At 43.3% G+C, this 17,813-nt stretch overlaps 1 protein-coding gene and 1 long non-coding RNA gene across 3 annotated transcripts in view; one reads left to right on the top strand and one right to left on the bottom strand.

Annotated features, from left to right (window-relative positions):
- LOC132658162 (uncharacterized) overlaps positions 1 to 6,307 on the bottom strand; it is a 28,312-nt gene extending 22,005 nt beyond the window's left edge. Inside the window, exon 1 of the long non-coding RNA XR_009597331.1 lies at positions 165 to 6,307. This is a non-coding gene — a long non-coding RNA (uncharacterized LOC132658162). The remainder of the gene's footprint in view (positions 1 to 164) is intronic.
- EGFR (epidermal growth factor receptor) overlaps positions 1 to 17,813 on the top strand; it is a 214,480-nt gene that overhangs the window by 77,547 nt on the left and 119,120 nt on the right. The window lies entirely within an intron of this gene.

Raw genomic sequence — 17,813 nt, 5'->3', positions numbered from 1 at the left:
TAATAGAGGGAGGAAAATGCCCTCTCTCCACATCCTTGGCACACCTGCCCGGTGCCCATTCCTCTCCCGTCTGGGTGACAGCCCCACAGAGCCTGAGGTACCAAGACGGAAACAGGATGGCTACCTCCAGGAGAAGAAAACCTGTTTTCAGACTCTGCACTCACCTCGCCCTCCTGCCCTGCTCTGTCAGGCCCCCTTGGCACACAGGACATCGTGGATGAGCCAGAAATCCATTCTGTAAAACTGCAAGACAGATGCTAGAAATGTTCCTAGGATGTCTTCATGAGCCAGAACACAGGTGCCTTCAAGGATATTTAACCACTTTGCCCTGAGCGTTTCCACTCTCCCTGAATGGAGCCCAAGCCACACTTCTGGTTATTCAGATTACACGGGGGTAATTTCAAAGTAATTTAAAAGTCAACTGCCACTGCTGGGCATCTGCACTGCAAATTAAATGCCTGGCACATGACTTTATTAAGGTAATAGTTCATTACAATACAAATTACACGTGCCACCTGGGCGCCCTCACAGGCACCCACCCCTGTGATTAGCAGCAGCCATCACCCTCCCTCTCAGCCCTGATGAAAGCCTCCATTATTCTGCTAATGGGGACGCAACCCTCTTATCAGCCCCATTTGCTTTTTTTTCTTTTTTTTTTTAAATGCTGACACTGTTTTCTTTCTGGAATGAAAAGCCTCTGCTGATTAAATTGAAATGTATGTCTCACTCCCGCCCCTTTGAATGTGAAGACATCCTGCACTCCCCCATCCCTCTTCTGCTCCTTCCCTGTGCTTATCTGTCTTCATTTATTTATTTGTTTGGCAGTATTTTAATTACTTGACACAAAAATGCTTCATCTTGGTAAAAAGTTCAGTGATAGCAGAAAGTCAGACAGTGTAGGGAACCAACCTCTCAAATCCCACTTCCACCAGCCAGTTTGGGAGGTGCCTCCCAGAATTTGTTCTCTGTATTTTACATGCAAAAATATGCATGAATAAAAATAGTTTTTGTTTATAGTTTTATACAGTGAGTTTATATAATGCAAACTCTTCTGCCTCTTGCTCCTTTTTTTTAGCTTCACTTTACCTGAGAGCTTTCCAAATTGCAATAGTATGGATGGCTGTGTAATTGTTCCTCATCCGGGGGTGGCCCGCTGCTGCTGATGGGCATTTGAATGGCTTTGGATTTGTCAGCCAGAAAAGTGTGGGCTGCAGTGAACATGTTGACTCAGATTTTCTCTGCGCACAGGAAGGGGTTTTCCAGAAGAGTTGGAAAGGAAAGACCTTTCCATGGATTTTTTGATCAAATTTTTTAAAAATTTCCATCATACTCAACAGTTGTAATGCATATGCAGAGCCCCAAACCATCAAGATCATTTCCCCATCTGTCCTTTTGTGAACCCAGTCATGTCACACCAAGAAGTGATATCACTTCACCACACCATCCTTCATTATGCATCCCTAAAACTTCAAGTTTCCTGTCATCCCAAGGAGAATGGAAATTCAAGAAAGGCTCAAGCTGTTGGTCAGAAGAGTCTCTACTATGTTCTAAATCTGGCCCTGGGCAGGAGTCCCCGAGGATTACTTGAACAAGAGCAGAGCTTGCCTCATACAAGGCCCCTCAGCCTTCTGAAGAGCTGCACTCATGTGGCCAGACCCAGTCCTTACTTGGTGTGCACATACGAGTGACGTTTGGCAGAACAATACATACAGTGCACACCCTTCATGACTAAGCTGCCTGTGACTTCTGCTGTGCTGGGGACAGAATGGCCTGTAACACAATATTGTGGGTAAAATATAAACTGTCCCTTGCTTCATTTTGCACTCAGCCTAACAATTCAATTAAATGCTGAGTCCTGCGGATTTATTTGAGGAGGTCGGGGATGCCCTCGAGGCTGAGATCACATGGCTCCCTGTTGTGGAACAGTCACCTTAATTGCTGCAGTAAGTTCTGCATCAGTAGTTTCAGCGCCAGCCTCACATGCAGCCCTGCAGTGCAATATGCCACATGAAAGCTCCAGAGTCCTTGCTACCCTTTAGGGGTACTTGCAAATCCAAGCAGCCCTAGAACCCAGCACTCTCACAATTCACCCACCCCCACAATTGTAGCACATGAACAATCCTGTTTTTCATTCCCTAGAACTGCTTTTCCTATACTTATTATTGTATAATTGCTTTTGAAGAAAGTGTTCTAATTTTATATCATGTGGAATATGTTAATATAATCGAGTTTATAAACCTTGTTCACCAGTTCACAACAGACTGTCCTAGCGAATGTTACCAAGTTCAGTGACGAGCAGGTGACGTCATTCATGTGCCAGGCTAATTGCTAATACAGCTGCCTACCCTGGCATCAGCCTCTGGGCAGGGTGAGCTGGTAGTGAATCTCCAGCAGTTTGCAGATAATAAATGTGGCTTGATCATGTTGCTAAAAGAGCTGTCAGTGTAGAGATTGGATTAGAGGTTAGGACTGGATGGTTTCTATTGCTAGGGTTTCTACAAATGGCCAGTTAGAGGGCTGAATTCAGCCTGAACACCTATGTGAAAACCTGTAGTGGACAAAGTTTACTTGATTGGTTACTTATATGTGTTCCATCATTCTAACTTGCCCTGTATTTTCACTTTTCTAATTTTGATTTTTTAAAAATCCAGACTTAAATGGGACTTTGAAAAATTATTTCATTTATGTTGTTTTAACTTCCTCAAGCAGCATGTAGGAGAAAGAGGATGAGCTAGTGGTCTCAGTGGTCCCCTGCAGCATGAGCGCCTGTCCGCTCCTCACAGTGGGCAGCCTTTCAGGTCACTTCTGGTGGTCGTGTCCTGTGAGAACAGATCTGCCTTCTACCCTTTTAGTTCTGTTTTCTGTATTTGAAATTATCAAGATCATGTTTCCAGGCTTTTAAAATGAAGTTGCCTTTGTGTTGGTGTTGGTCATTTTTTACTCCACTTAGTTTTGGAATCTCTAGCTTGACCAATTTATAACCCAAAATGGTAGTTTACAGTGAGTAATAAACCCCACAAATGTCTATAGTAACCAAATCCATATTCTCTTCCTACTGCTCATTTCCAGGCATTAGTCCTAGTTAATGATAAACAGAACAGAGCGTGTCTCACCCTGATTGTAGAGCTCCTCTGCACTGCTCTTCCTTGGCCTCTCATGGGATCACACAGCTGTCTCTTCTGGAAGCAGTAATTTCTACCCATATCTGTACACAAGCAATAATGAAAAAGTGATTTTTTGAGAGAGAAACTGCATTTAAATCTATTCTAATTTTGATGGGAACTTTCTCTAGAGATTGGGGTTTTGTTTTTAAAGTTTTTTCTTGTAAGTATGGGAGAGTTTTCATATCTGTTATCCAAAGACTCACCTGAGTTTCTCTTAGGCAGTGTCATTTAAGGCTCAATGTTTTGAGTCTAGTCCATTCCTGGGGGCGGTGTTGGTCCTTCTGGTCACATTGTGACTGTTCCTGATGGCCCAGAAGGTAGCCAAGGAAGATAGGTGCCAACAGACACGGAGCAGTTGTCCTCGTAAGACATGAGCTATATTGCAGATGATGGGAAAACCATGCGCAGGACAGGAAGTGCATTCACCTAGAACTTACAGTACAGCCAGCGGGAGAGGCACACACACCTAAAAAATGAAGCTATTGTACAGATGCGGAGCATCACAAAGGCTTGTTTGTTTTCCCACGACAAAGGAAAGTTTGTCTTTAAGACATCTGGCAATAACATTCTTCATTTGGAAGTTAATCTTAGAAATGAGTTTCCATTGACTGGTGAGGAGAATGAATTGTCCTAACCCAGCATCCAGCTGCCCAGCTTTGGGAGAGAGAGCACTTGACCTCTCGTGGTCAGTCAGGAGAGGCTGCAGCTTTGTGACAGTGCCAATTCTGGGATGTTTGCCTAAAGGATCATCCTGAGCACAGCAAAGGGGCTTCGTGGAACTGACCCTGCTACTGTCCAGGTGATCATACAGGGCAAGCTGACCTGCCACATTAGGAGGTCCAGTCAGAGAGAAGTTTGCATCTGATTTGCGGGCAGTTGATAGAGCAGTGCTTGAAGACTCCTTAAGTTAGAGACTAACATCTAGGTCATGGTTTTCTACTAAGAGATCATAATGAAAATAGGAAGAGGAATCTACTCTAGAGCATTCTAGCAGTTTTCCTTCTAACTTCATCTCTCCTGCTAGGTACTCTAAGACTTTGCATGCATGCTGCTGGCTCAGGTCAGTTTTGGAAGAGGGTGAAAGGAGTAAACATGTGGTGCTTTACACTGCTTCTGACGATCGTCATTGCTCAGCACCACGTTCATGGGCTCTAGACAGACACTGCTTTCTAGCAGATTTCAAAGTCATTATCTTTGAAATGTTAGAAAGGTCCCAGCAATTTAGCAGAGGCATTCTGGATCATTCAAAACCATGACTCACAGTAATGCAAATTCATGACTCTAACTTGAATTAAGACATCCAGACTTGGGAAGTTGCTCTGAAGGCTTTTTGGGAACTTGGAGATGGAACTCTGAGCTCCATCAGTAGTTTTTTCACTCCTCTTTCCTCAATGTGTATGTGTGCTTAATTGCTAACTTGTGCCCAACCTTTTGTGACCCTATGAACTGTAGCCCACCAGCCTCCTCTGTCCACGGAATTCTCCAGGCAAGAATACTGGAGAGGGTAGTCATTCCCTTCTCCAGGGGATTTTCCTGAACCAGGGATTGAAGCCGGTTCTCCTGCATTGCAGGAGGATTCTTTACCATGAATCACCAGGAATGTCTTGCAAATGTGGACGAAAAAGATGGTCATTTCCCTGAGGACACTCCTTGATCCTGTTATTTTTGTGTAACTTCTGGTGCCCAGGCCTGCGGGACTGAGGGCAGGGTCTCTCCAGACCCTGAGGGTGCATTTGCTTGGAAATGCTGGGAGAAGGAATCTGTCACCTTGGAAACTTAGAGCCACCTCCAGCTAAACAGGAAAGTCAGTGGTAAACACAGGGTGATCCTGGGGCTTCATTCACTCTTAAGCTGATAAGGGAAGAATTTCTGGGAGATTCAGTTGAATAGATTTCACAGGGAATAGGGAAAACAGTATTTTAAAACTCAAATTTGTGTTTTCTTTTACTTATGATTCAATAAAAACTCTATAGGTTTTATAGAGCCTTAGAAGTCACCCTGTAGGGTTGAATGTATTGCTTTTTGCATGTTTGAAGCCCTTACCACTGTTAAGGTGTTAAGAAAGAAAAAGTCACAAAACAGTGATAAGAACAACAAAGGCTAGATTGACAGCAGAGCATCATGAAAATAAAATAATAACTTATTGCCTATATCCTCATAATTAAAATATATATATATGCTCACCCTGGCAACCTTGTTTAGATCCTGGGCCCACGTAACATCCAGCAGCTGGGAGCACGCATATCAGCCTCTTCAGTGGAGCCAAGTGGAAGGCAGTCCAAGGTCAGGCAACCGTGCTCCTGCCAGAAACCACTCCTCCCCTCAAGGAGCCCTCAGCTCGATGGGTCTCAACTGAAATGGTCTGAAGAGCTTTCAAACACCAGTGCCCACCCCAGGATGATTAAAGAATGTACCATGACTTACTGAACATCTAACCCAATGATTCAGTCTATAAGTTCTTTCCCTTTAATTTTCTTGGTAGTAAGTGGGAGTTTCCCACCTGTGTCTTCAAGGTTTGGCAACTCTTGGTTCTATTTCATAGCAGTGCTGGCTCTGTTGATCAGAATTCACTTATGGCTTCTTTCTAGAAGAGCATGGTGGTGATGGGGATTTGTCTCCCCAGCAAGTATTGAAGGGTGAATTTGCACATCAGGAAGTCTCTTCCTATTGGCTGCAGCTGTCTGCTGGCTGTGAATAGTATTGTTTCTGAACAGTTTACAGTAACATTGGGTTAAGAAAACATGCCAGCACACCATGAGGTATCATCAGTGATGGAGACGGTGGCCTGTGGACTAGCTCATTCATTCAGCAGGTTTCTCTCGGGCTGCTGAGTGTTAACTGAATATTGGGCATGCAGGTATGAAGCAGACACAGCCCTGCCCTCTCATTTCCCCCACTGTTTCAGTCCAGTTAGGACAGAGCCAGTGGTCAGCACTCAGAGGACTGACTGCCCCTCTTCATACCATGACCAGCCTTATTCTTCACTCCCTTGCTTGTTGTTGGCCTGAACAGTATCTTTGGGGCTCACTTTCCTCATGTATGATATTAAATACTAATAGATGCTGCTGGCAGGGGCCTTAACCTGTTCTGTAACAAATAAAGTATCCCTTAGTCTGTGCTCGGGCGGCCCCTCCCCAGCCCGTTTCCCTGTGCCCGTGCCCAGGCCCAGGTTACATCTTGAGCCTGTTCACTGACCGCTTCCTCTGGATCTCCTCTGAAGGGCGCCACAGTTGCTGCACCATAACTAACATTTTGGATACCAAGGTGTAAAGAGGAGTGAGGGGTATTTCAGAGCTCTCAGCGGCTGTCTCCAGATGATAAGGTACCCACTTCCCTGTCCTTAAGGTTTATCACTCAATGCCCTTGAGAATGGCATTCAGAACTCCAGAGGTATGTAATTCCAAATCACCTTTCCTCCCTGCTCCCACGGCATTATAGCTGTTTCACCTCAGAAATCTTAAAGCCTGATATCAGAAACCCAAATTTAATGTTTGCTGCAGTGCTTTGCTCTATCACACTTTGGAGACTTTGCCGGTTTTTTTTTTTTTTTTTAACAAATTGAAGGTTTGTGGCAGCCCTGCATCAAACAAGTCTTTTAATGCCATTTTTCCAACAGCATATGCTTACCCTGTGTCACTTCTGGTATGCTTGCAATATTCCAGACTTTTTTATTATCATATTTGTTTTGATGATCTGTGATTAGTGATCTTTAATGCTATTATTCCGAAAAGGTTACCACTGCCTGAAGGTTCAGATGATTGTTAGCATTTTTTTTAGCAATAAAGTACTTTTTAAAAAATTGTAGTCTAATTGCTTTACAATCTTGTGTTAGCTTCTGCTGTACAACCAAGTGAATCCACCATAAGTATACATATATCCTCTCCCTCTTGAGCCTCTATCCCACCCCCTGCCCCTACTCCTCTAGATCATTACAGAGGACTGGGCTGGGCTCCCTGGGATATGCAGCAGCTTCCCACTAGCTAGCTATTTGGCACATAGCAGTGTATGTACGTCAATCCAAATCTCCCAATTCGTCCCTTCCTCCTCTCCCGCCTCATGTCCACCCACATGTCCATTCTCGGCGTCTGTGTCTCTATACCTGCCCTGAAAGTAGGTTCATCTGTACCGTTTTTCTAGATTCCACATACATGCATTAACATACAATATTTGTTTTTCTCTATGACTTACTTAACTCTGTATGACAATCTCTTGGTCCTTCCATGTCTCTGTAAGTGACCCTATTTTGTTCCTTTTTGTGGCTTCATAATATTCCATTGTATATATGAACTACAACTTATTTATTCATTCATCTGTCACCATGTTCTAGCTATTGTAAAGAGTGCCACAGTGAACACTGGGGTACGTGTGTTTTTTGGTATTATGGTTTTCTCAGGATATATGCCCAGTAGTGGGATTGCTGGCTCATATGGTAGTTCTATTTTCAGTTTTTTAAGAAGTCACCACACTGTTCTCCATAGTGCCTGTATAAATTTACATTCCCACCAACAGTGCGAGATAATTCCCTTTTCTCCACACCCTCTCCATCATTTATTGTTTATAGATTTTTTGATGATGTCCATTCTGATTGGTGTGATGTGTGTGATACCTCATTGTAGTTTTGATTTGCCTTTCTCTTAACAGGTAGTGATGTTGAGCATCTTTTTAAGCACCTCTTGGCCATCTGTATAGCTTCTCTAGAGAAGTATCTGTTTAGGTCTTCCACCCATTTTTTTGATACTAAACTGTGCGAGCTGTTCGTATGTTTGGAGACTAATGCTTTGTCCTCTGCTTCATTTGCAAATGTTTAATCCTGCCGTTACTGTTGTCTCTTTGTCTTGTTCATGGTCTCCTTTGCTTTGCAGAAACATTTAAGTTTAATTAGGTCCCATTTGTTTATTTTTGTTTTTGTTTCATTACTCTAGGAGATGGATCAAAAAATATCTTGCTGTGATTTGTGTCAAAGAGTGTTTTTTCTATGTTTTCCTCTAAGAGTTTTATAGCCTGACGTTTAGGTCTTTAATCCATTTCGAGTTTATTTTTGTGTCTGGTGTTAAGTAATGTTCTAATTTCACTCTTTTACATGTAACTGTCCAGTTTTCCCAGCGCCACCATGTTTTTTCTTCATTGTGTGGTCTTGCCTCCTTTTTCATAGATTAGGGGACCGTGGATGCGTGGGTTTACCCCTAGACTTTCTGTCCTATCCATACTGTCTCGATTACTTAGCTTTGTAGTGTAGCCTGAAGTTAGGAAGACTTATTCTTCCAGCTCCATTTTTCTTTCTCAGGATTGCTTTGACCTTTCAGGGTGTTTTGTGTTTCCATAAAAATTGTAAAATTTTTTGTTCTAATTCTGTGAAAAATGCCATTTGATAGGGATTGCATTGAATGTGTAGATTATTGCTTTGGGTAGTAGAGTCATTTTCACAATATTGAGTCTTCCCATCTAAGAATATGATATATTTCTCCATCTGTCAGTGTCGTCTCTGATTTTTTTCATCAGTATTTTATAATTTTCTGAGTATAGGTCTTTTGCCTCCTTTTGTACTTTTATGCCCAGGTATTTTATTCTTTTTATTGTGATAGGAAATGGGGTTGTTTCCTTAGCAATAAAGTATTTTTGAGTTAAAGTATGTACATTACTTTTTTATATATAATGTTATTGAACCCTTAATAGATTATGATATAGTGTAAATATAACTGGGAAACCAAAAAATCTGTGTGACTCGCTTTATTGTGATTTTCACTTTATTGCAATGATCTGGAACCAAACCCAAAACACCTCTGAGGTCTGCCTGCTCTATGGTTTGAAGGAAAAAAAAATGAACAGCTAGGGTTGCATGAACACCTCATACTGTCTCATTGTTTCATAATGAAGACTTCTCCCCTCTTATAAGAGCGCCACCCCTCTTCTCTACTGGTTAAATTCTAGTGTTCCTTCTGATCCCCAGTCCCTCTTCATCATCTTTCCCGATGTCATATGGAAACCTTCTTTTGCAGTTTTGAAGTGAGTGAAGTTGCTCAGTCGTGTCCGACTCTTTTCAACCCCATGGACTGCAGCCTACCAGTCTCCTCCGTCCATGGGATTTTCCAGGCAAGAATCCTGGAGTGGGTTGCCATTTCCTTCTCCAGGAGATCTTCCCCACTTAAGGAATGAACACAGGTCTCCTGCATTGTAGGCAGACGCTTTACCGTCTGAGCCACCAGGGAAATCCAGTTTTAGTAAAGACTAAACCCTGTATACCTGTATAAAGACTAAAACATACCTACCATTCCTGGTTTGGAAACTGTCATCTGTCTGGAGCCACAGTTCCTCCTCATGTTCTCGGGTACTGCCTCCCTGTCTCTGACACACGTTTGTGGGCTGTGTTGAAAGTGTCCAGGCCGCTTGCTGCCGAGTGTAGAGAGATGGTTGGTCGAGCTAACCAGACGCATCTGCTTTGATAAGCCGCACAAGCATCCTCACAATCTTTGTCATTCCTCCTGCAACATGAAGCCCTGTTTTTTCCTGCTAATTTAGATAAAATTTCCTTTGTGAATCTTGATAAAATGTAGACTTTAAACTTGTCATTGATTTTCCAGTTATATAGTTGTATTAACCATTCAGAATCTTGTAAGATATACCCATGTGTACAGGGAGGTATGCTTCTGAGTTAAGTCTGGACAAAAGCCTAAACCATGTCATGGGAATAGCTATCTTTGCCATTTAAGCCCAGTTTTTCTGCTTGTTTATAAAAATTCTACCAAGCTATGGAAATTAGATGACAGAGATCACCTATTATTTAAAAACAAATTTGTTTCTGAATATTTTACTTGCAGGAAGATATGAAGCATTATGATCTCCGGGAGCAGGAAACCAAAATATTTTCCCACTTGGATACAAATTGATTGATCATGTGTTCCAGGCCCAGCTGCTCTTTCCTCAGCTTCCAGTTTTGCACTTGTTGGGTAGAAACGTATCAATTCCCTTGGAGAAATAGACCTCTGTCTCCCTTGCACTGGTGGTAGAGCCTGGCTACATCTTCGCCACCCGCCAGGGGTGGCTCAGAGTGCTGCCATGCCCTTGCTGGGGGCTGGGCAGGGCGCTGGGGCGGCAGTGTTTCTTGACTGCTCTCTTCATGAAGTTATTGGAGGTTCTGCCGGGATTAGATGTTAATAAACTGCCTGTACCATGCTCGTGCAATGGAGCTAGTGCAATGGAATGAATGGAATGTAAATTCAATACCCCAGCTCCTCCCCAGGCCTCCAGATGCACAGTATCATCCTCCTTTGCCCGATAAGGAAACGGAAGCAAGAGACGCTATGACTTTCCCGAGGCTGAGCCTGTGTTCTTTCTGAAGAGTGAATTGGTTCAGTTCAGTTCTTTCTGGAGCATGAATTAACTCAGTCATGTCCACTTGTTTGCAACCCCCTCATGGACTGCAGCACATCAGGTTTCTCTGTCCATCACCAACTCCCAGAGTTTGCTCAAACTCATTTTCATTGAGTCGATGATGCCATCCAACCATCTCGTCCTCTGTTGTCCCCTTTCTTCCTTGAATAACTGGTTCTAAAATGTTAGCATGAAAAGAAACTCCTGAGAACAGTTGTCAAAATTCAGACTTCTGTGTGCTGCCCAGATCTACAGAACCAGAGCCTCCTGAGGGGGTCCGAGCCACTTTCCTGGAACACAGGACCCCAGCCTCCTCTTTGCTCCTTGCCCGATGGCCTAAGGGAGCAGGATCCAGAGGAGCAGGCAGGCAACACAGCCACTGTGAGAGTGAGCTCAGCTGACAAAGCTCCCGCTCACACCTCCCACCCACAGCAAAACAAAATAAAACTGACCGGCCCAGCTATCCATCAAGGAACAAATGGAGAAGCAAATCACCCACACTGGAGGGAATTTACTATAAAGCTAATGAAACTGAAGCTCCTTCCAAGGCTCCTTCCAAGGCATACTGCCAGGGTTTTATATTTTATGAAATTTGCATAAAGGAATTATCTTGTGACTTTTCATTCCAAGTATTCACTTTCTCTTTGTACCTTATTCTCCATGCATAACTCTCAGGACCCATAAAGCCTGTGTCCTATTCTAGGGCCGCTGGTGGATCCTGCACAGGAGTAAAGAGATTTCAGGAGATCACAGTGTGCCTGGTGAGCAACAGCCAAGGCAGAGTCTGTGCTTTGTCCAACAACAGGCACAGGACATCCCATTTGTGAAAGAAAGGAGTGATACACTTGTATGCACCTAAGCACCTGTGAAGGGCTTTCCCTGGTGGCTCAGACAGTAAAGAATATGCCTGCAACTTGGAAGACCCAGGTTCGATCCCTGGGTTGAAAAGATGCCCTGGAGAAGGGAATGGCAACCCACTGCAGTACTCTTGCCTGGAGAATTCCATGGACAGAGGAGTCTGGAGGGTTACAGTCCATGGGGTGGCAAAGAGTCAGATACAACTAAGAGACTACAACACACACACACACACACACACACACACACACACACACACACCCACCCAAGCACCTCTAAAAATGTTTTTAGCTCTATATCATTCTATACTCTTGATCTTTCCCCAAACTTCAAAATGAAATTGATTCTATTATTTTTCTAATCTAGAAGTATAAATCGTTATAGGAAGTTTGAAAATAATTAAAAATGTAATGGGAAAATATTCTCAAATCATGCCTCACAGTAATAAGTACTGTAACATTTATTTAAAATTGGTGTTCCTTCCAGGACAGACCCCAGAGCTACCCTTTGCCTTGATGGTGTAGTTGCTGAAACGGAGAATCCCCTTTGCTTTAAAAATGAGGGTGTAGGTAGCATTGTTGGAAACAGAAATCTCATTGATTTTTCTTCCAACCCTACATCTAAAGAGCCTGATTTCTCTGAATAACCAGTTTTTGGCCTGGTTGGGACCAGCGCAGTCAAGGGAGGAGCACATCTGCTCACCTCCTGAGAGCATGTCAGCCACCAGCATGCTTCTAAAGACCTGGAAACATTCATGCCCTTCCAACAGTTGAGAATGCATTAAGTATATAACTTGACTCTCTACCTGATGAAATATTCCTCAGCCAGTAAAAAGAATTCTGCATATAAATATTAAAATACAAATTTTGCAATTTATTAATTTCAGTAATAAAAAAAGTCAAGTGAAAAATTACATGCAGTAGAATCCCATTTTTATAAATAAAGTCCCTACCTGCCAGGTATTCATACAAAGAGTTCTGAAAATACAAAAACCTATAAAGATCATTGGTTTTATCTTTTTTCCTGTTTGCTTATCTGTTTGCTTCACAGAACATGTTCCTTCAACAACGTAAAAGTGAAATAATTGAATTATTTTAAACAACATGGCCCTCCAAGCAGTTGTCCTTTGTAATTTGAAGCTTCAGTTTTCTCAGTTGATAAAAATATTCAACAAGGTGTTGAAATAATATGTGAACAAGTAACTCATAGAAGGTGTTAAGGTATTGTCTGTGAACCGATTATTAAGTGATTTGATTCCTGACTCGCAGCTTCTGACTTCCACGCAGCAGTCGCTGCTCCAGGATCTGTGTCTCCAGAGGGAGCAGGTGAGAAGCCTGAGAAGGGCCCCCACAGCATAGCATGTGGCCCTCTAGGCTCTTCTCCCATCTTCCCTCCTTCCTCCCGTGGCCTCAAAGAGAAAGTGGAAATCATTTTAGAAATAGTCCTGTGTTCTCGCTAACCTGTTATGCTCGCATGCTTACACGTGGTTTCTTTGTATCGTCTGTTGGTTTAGTCTCTGGAATTCAGTGGATCGCAGTCCCATTCCTGGAATGCTGTGAAGATCATGGTCCACGTTCCCCATGTCTCATCGATTAAACAGATGTTTCAGATGCTCTAACAGATGCCCTTTCTAGGGTAGAATGGCCCCATTTGACTCTTGTTTTGGGCCATGGAACGGGTAGTTTTTTTAGCAATACATTCTTTTAAGAATTAAAAGCCACCATTTGGCTTTCAGAATTGGAAGTCAGTGTGATGGTACAAGCGTTGAGAGTGAGGGCAACATTCCTTTCTATGAGAAGATGAAATAATTGCTCAAAATAGCTGAGGAGGACACTTGGTCCCAGAGGCACAGGAAGAATTCAGGCGAAAGGTGGGAAGAGAGCACTTTGCACTTAGTCACTTGAGAGTTGTGACCAGCTGCTGCAGAGCCCGCTGCTGCCAGAGCCACCTTCTTGAGGGGCACCCGGCCACCCCCAGCTGTGGCCCCCCACTAAGGACAGGCTCACCAGGCTGTGCCTGCACTGAGGCATGCAAGGGTGGGGGACATCTTCTGCTGATGGTTCTGTGTGCCCCCTTCCAGCATCTGACTCGTGAGAAAGCACAGATTTCACAATCTCTCCCATGTCTTCTGCCAACTTCTGTGAACAGATGTGGAATTAAAAAAATAAAAGCAAAGGACCTCCATTCTCAATTTAATAGTTTAACTGGGATGTTTCTGATAGAAGAAAATAGGCTAATGGCTTGTTTAAAATCTCAGAGATGGAACCAATACATTAAATGCACCAGTGTTTACACATATGAGCAGACCCGCATTCTACTGCTCTTTGCTTTATTGTATTTCAGAGATACTGCGTTTCTTTACAAGTTGAAGATTTTTGGCAACCCTGCTTTGTCAGATGATGTTAACATTGTTAGCAATAAAGTATTTTTTAATTGAGGTATGTATGTTTTTTTAGACATGATGCTGCCGAATACCCACTCGACTACCATATAGTATAAACATAGCTTTAATGTGCGTTGGGGGTGCAGACACGCCTGTGTCTGACTTTACTGCCATATTCACTTCGTTGCCTGGTCTGGAATGGAGCCTGCAGTGTCTCTGGGGTCTGCCTGTGCTCCACAAGGTGGGCTGCATCTTGTAAATTTAATCTTGGAACATTTTTCTGAGACACACTGGGTCTGGGAGCCCTGCACACCAGCCAGGTTTGTCAGAAAGAGGTCAGCCTTCGTCGTGGCCTCGCAGCACCTCCAGGCCTTCCGTGGGTGGCCTGCTCCTTGAGCAGGGCCTTGAGCACCTTAGGAAAGGAAAGTGCTAGAAGATCACAGACCTTCATGGAGCTGCTGCCGGCCTGTTTGCTAATGTTAACTGCATCAAGTGGTCTAAGAAGGCCCAGCTCCTGGGCACTGTGGGCTCCAATCACAGCTGCGTCATGCACTCCCGTCCCCCGTGAGCCAGGATGTTCCATGTAAACAGCGGTGTTGATTCCATCTGGCCAGCTCCTCTGGGTTTGGTGGGTGGGCCCCCAAGAGAGGCTGTGCCTACAGGCGCACCTCCCGACTCCAGCTGTCTGCTTTCTAAATTGTCTCAGAGCCACCGCAGCTGTGCACTGAGGTGACCCTGTTCACAGCTGTGGTGAGCGAGGCCCAGGAAGGGGATTGCGGCTTCCGCCCTCTTGGAGCACCGTGGCCGTGGGGTCCTGGGCTCGGGGGACACCTGACAGGACGTGGCAGCCAGGCTGCCTGGGCCCACGGGATTAGGGTCCACTTGAACTCTGCCAATGGCAGGACCTCACCACACCGGAGACAGCCTGTGTGCCACCTTTTCCGTAGCTCTAGTAATTATAAAAAAAAAAAAAATTGTCATTATTACAGTATCCGTGTCCCCACCTCACCTTTCTTCTGGTCCTCTGATACCACACAGGAGGCTTCTTTCTTCCTGAGAGTCCCCCAGTTTAAAGACAGCTGGACGTCCTCTTCCTGAGGCTAAGCAGCCCCCTCCCTGCAACCAATGATAGCTCTTGTCACACTTTGTCACTTTGTCACCGGCCCAAGGGACCCGGTGCTTCCCAGGCAGCCCCCGACGACTCCTTCCCTCTCACAGCTGCTGCGTGCTACCCTGGTATATTGGGGTTTGGACACCTAAGTAAAGCACTTATCTTTTGTCCCTTTTAAATTAATACTGTTATCAACACTCCTTTATTTCAGCTTCCTGAGGACACCTGGGATCCAAGCCTGCCAGACAGCTTGGCTTCCCAGTGTTCCATAGTGCTTTCTGTGACTTTAGTTACCGTGCTGTGGTATAGATGTTGACCAAGACTCAGTTGTATGTGGTTAACTCTACTGCCCTCAACTGCTTAGAAATCAATACTCTGCCAAGAGGCTCTGTTTACCCTGTGGGAATCCATGAAATCCTATCAGCCACCACGTCTCTACTAATTGATTTTACGGTTTAGTTAACTAGATGGTCTCATTGCAGTTCATAATTGTAATGTGCCTTAAAATATTTCTACTTTCCTAATACTTTCTAATGCATTCTTTAGAGATACCGTTGCGAAACTAATCGGACATTCATGAACCTGTAGTGTCACATTAAGAGATGGAGTTGAAAGCTGGCATATTTCATCTGAAGCTCAGTCTGAGGAAGAAAGTTCATACAGACAGAGCTGTGCAGGTGGAGTGCTTTGGGAAGAACAAGGTACCAGTGGATGGCAGTGTCTGAATTGGAGCAAGGAATATTGTCAAGGAAATTTAGGCATCAGACTATGTTCTACAGAATAAAGTCCTGTAAAAAATTCATAAATATTCTGGAACTGTCTCTTGATTGGGAACTATTCATACAGGTTTTATCATCTCTAGTTGCAAGAACAAAGGATGCTGTATAGGACCTTCACATCTTTTCATTCTCAAAAATTAATTTTTATTGAATTATATGGTTTCTAAAATTTTATTGCTTACATTACATTATTTTATTTTTACGTTTTCATGCCAGAGGGTAGACGTGCCTATGCTCATATTAAAAACAACTGTTAATTTCTGTCTGAATCAAAACTTAGTATATGGATCCGTGATGCCTATGCCTACTTAGAAGCATCCGAGACAAGCTGAAAGAACATCTGTTGCTAAGAGAATAGGAAATGTTTAACAAATGTTTACTTTGTGATAGGCACTTGCATGTGAGCTTTAGGTTCTCACTGACAACCCTCCATGGCAAAAAGCATTGTGAGCAATTCAGCAGGAGGAAACTGAAGCATAAAAAGTCTACATAAATATCCCAAGGTTACACTGGCAATAACCTGTCAAGCTGGATTGAAGCCACACACATTGGTTCCAGCCCATCTGGAAGGCTGCTGTGGATGAGTAACTTGTGGTAGATGGAGATTTGAAGTCACATTGAATGCTAGGATGGGCTGGGTTTAAATCTCGTCCCAGCTGCCTACATGCTCTAAGACCTTTCTGAAAATTGTTAATTGCTCAGCCATGTTTGACTCTTTGTGATTCCATGAACTGTAGCCCTCCAGGCTCCTCTGTCCATGGAGTTTTCCAGAAAAGGACACTGGAATAGGTAGCCATTCTCTTCTCCAGAGAATCTTCCCAACCCAGGGATTGAACTTGGGTCTCCCACATTGCAGACAGATCTTTTACCATCTGAGGCTCCATCTTTTACCATCTGAAGCCCCGTGGCAAGGTCATTTTCCTGAGTCTCACTTTTCTCAACTATAAATTAGGAAAAACTAGGGCCAATTATGGGGGGTTATCTTAAGAATTCCAAGGATGTGCACAGTACCTACTGGGCACCCAGTATATACTACATGGTCCACAGTGGTTAGCATTCATTTGTATTCTTGGGGCAAAGATGCCAGGTGTGCCAGGTCACAGCCACCTTGGCCCATGTGCCTTCTTCTCCCAGCTCCTGCCCATGGGCAGGCAGGGCTCAGCCCAGCAACTCAGGGAAGCACTGACTCTTTTTATTCAAAACCCATGTCAGTGACCCTGTGGAGTCTGTTTTTTTGTGTTTTTTGTTTGTTTGTTTTTTCCAGTGAAGTAGGAAGTGGTCAGCCTTTCAGGGAAAGTGATTTAGAATCATTTTTTGTTTATACTTTAGCTTCATTTGATCGAAAACAGATCAACTGCTCTCAGAAAGCTACTCAAATGGAAGAAAAGTGGAGGTCAGGAAAGGAATTTGGGTTAGTAAACTTTTCCATTATAGAAATAGAATTAATAATCAGCAACAACTCTTTTTGGTTAACATGGTCAATTTACACTACAATGATGCCCCTTTGAAAATTGTACAGTGGATATTTACCTTTGATTTCAGGATTTGGAGTATAATCAGCATTTTCAAGTATTGTTATGAGCTTGTGGTGATTGCATCTTTACCCTTATTGCTTACTTTTAGCTGTCTCCTCTGATGTCAGAAACTTAGGCAAGAATAAGACATTTGGTTATAATGTGACTTCATGTACTTTGGGAAACCAAAGAAAGGCTGTGCCTTCAGTCCTTCAGGTACTGGAGGGGAATCTAATTCATTTGTTGTTCCTTTTTTAAGAAGTCTTACTCTAAGGGATTTTGTAAGTCAGTTTTCTGTGTTAGAAGACAGGAATTTATAACTTTCTTATAAAATAGAGTGTTAGACCTACCTTCTGTGATCAAAGAGAAATTAGGCTGGAGGGAATGGGAGATGGGGAGATACAGGTAAAAACTTTCAGTCTTAAGAGGAGCTTGTTCTGAGGATCTAACTTCTGTCTTGGTGACTGCAGTTAATAACACAGCACTGTATTCTTGAGATTTGCCATCACACAGACAAATGACTTTATGTGATACGATCTTGATCTTGGTAATTATTTGTCAATGGATATGTGTATGTATCAAGCATCACTCATATGCTTGAAATCTGTTGTATTAGATTTGCCAGTTATTGCTCAGTAA

This window comes from Ovis aries, chromosome 19 (assembly GCF_016772045.2).
Source record: "Ovis aries strain OAR_USU_Benz2616 breed Rambouillet chromosome 19, ARS-UI_Ramb_v3.0, whole genome shotgun sequence".
NCBI classification, from domain to species: Eukaryota; Metazoa; Chordata; class Mammalia; order Artiodactyla; family Bovidae; genus Ovis; species Ovis aries.
The sequence above is the reverse complement of the archived record's forward strand: the minus strand, read 5'-3'. Positions and strand labels throughout refer to the sequence as shown.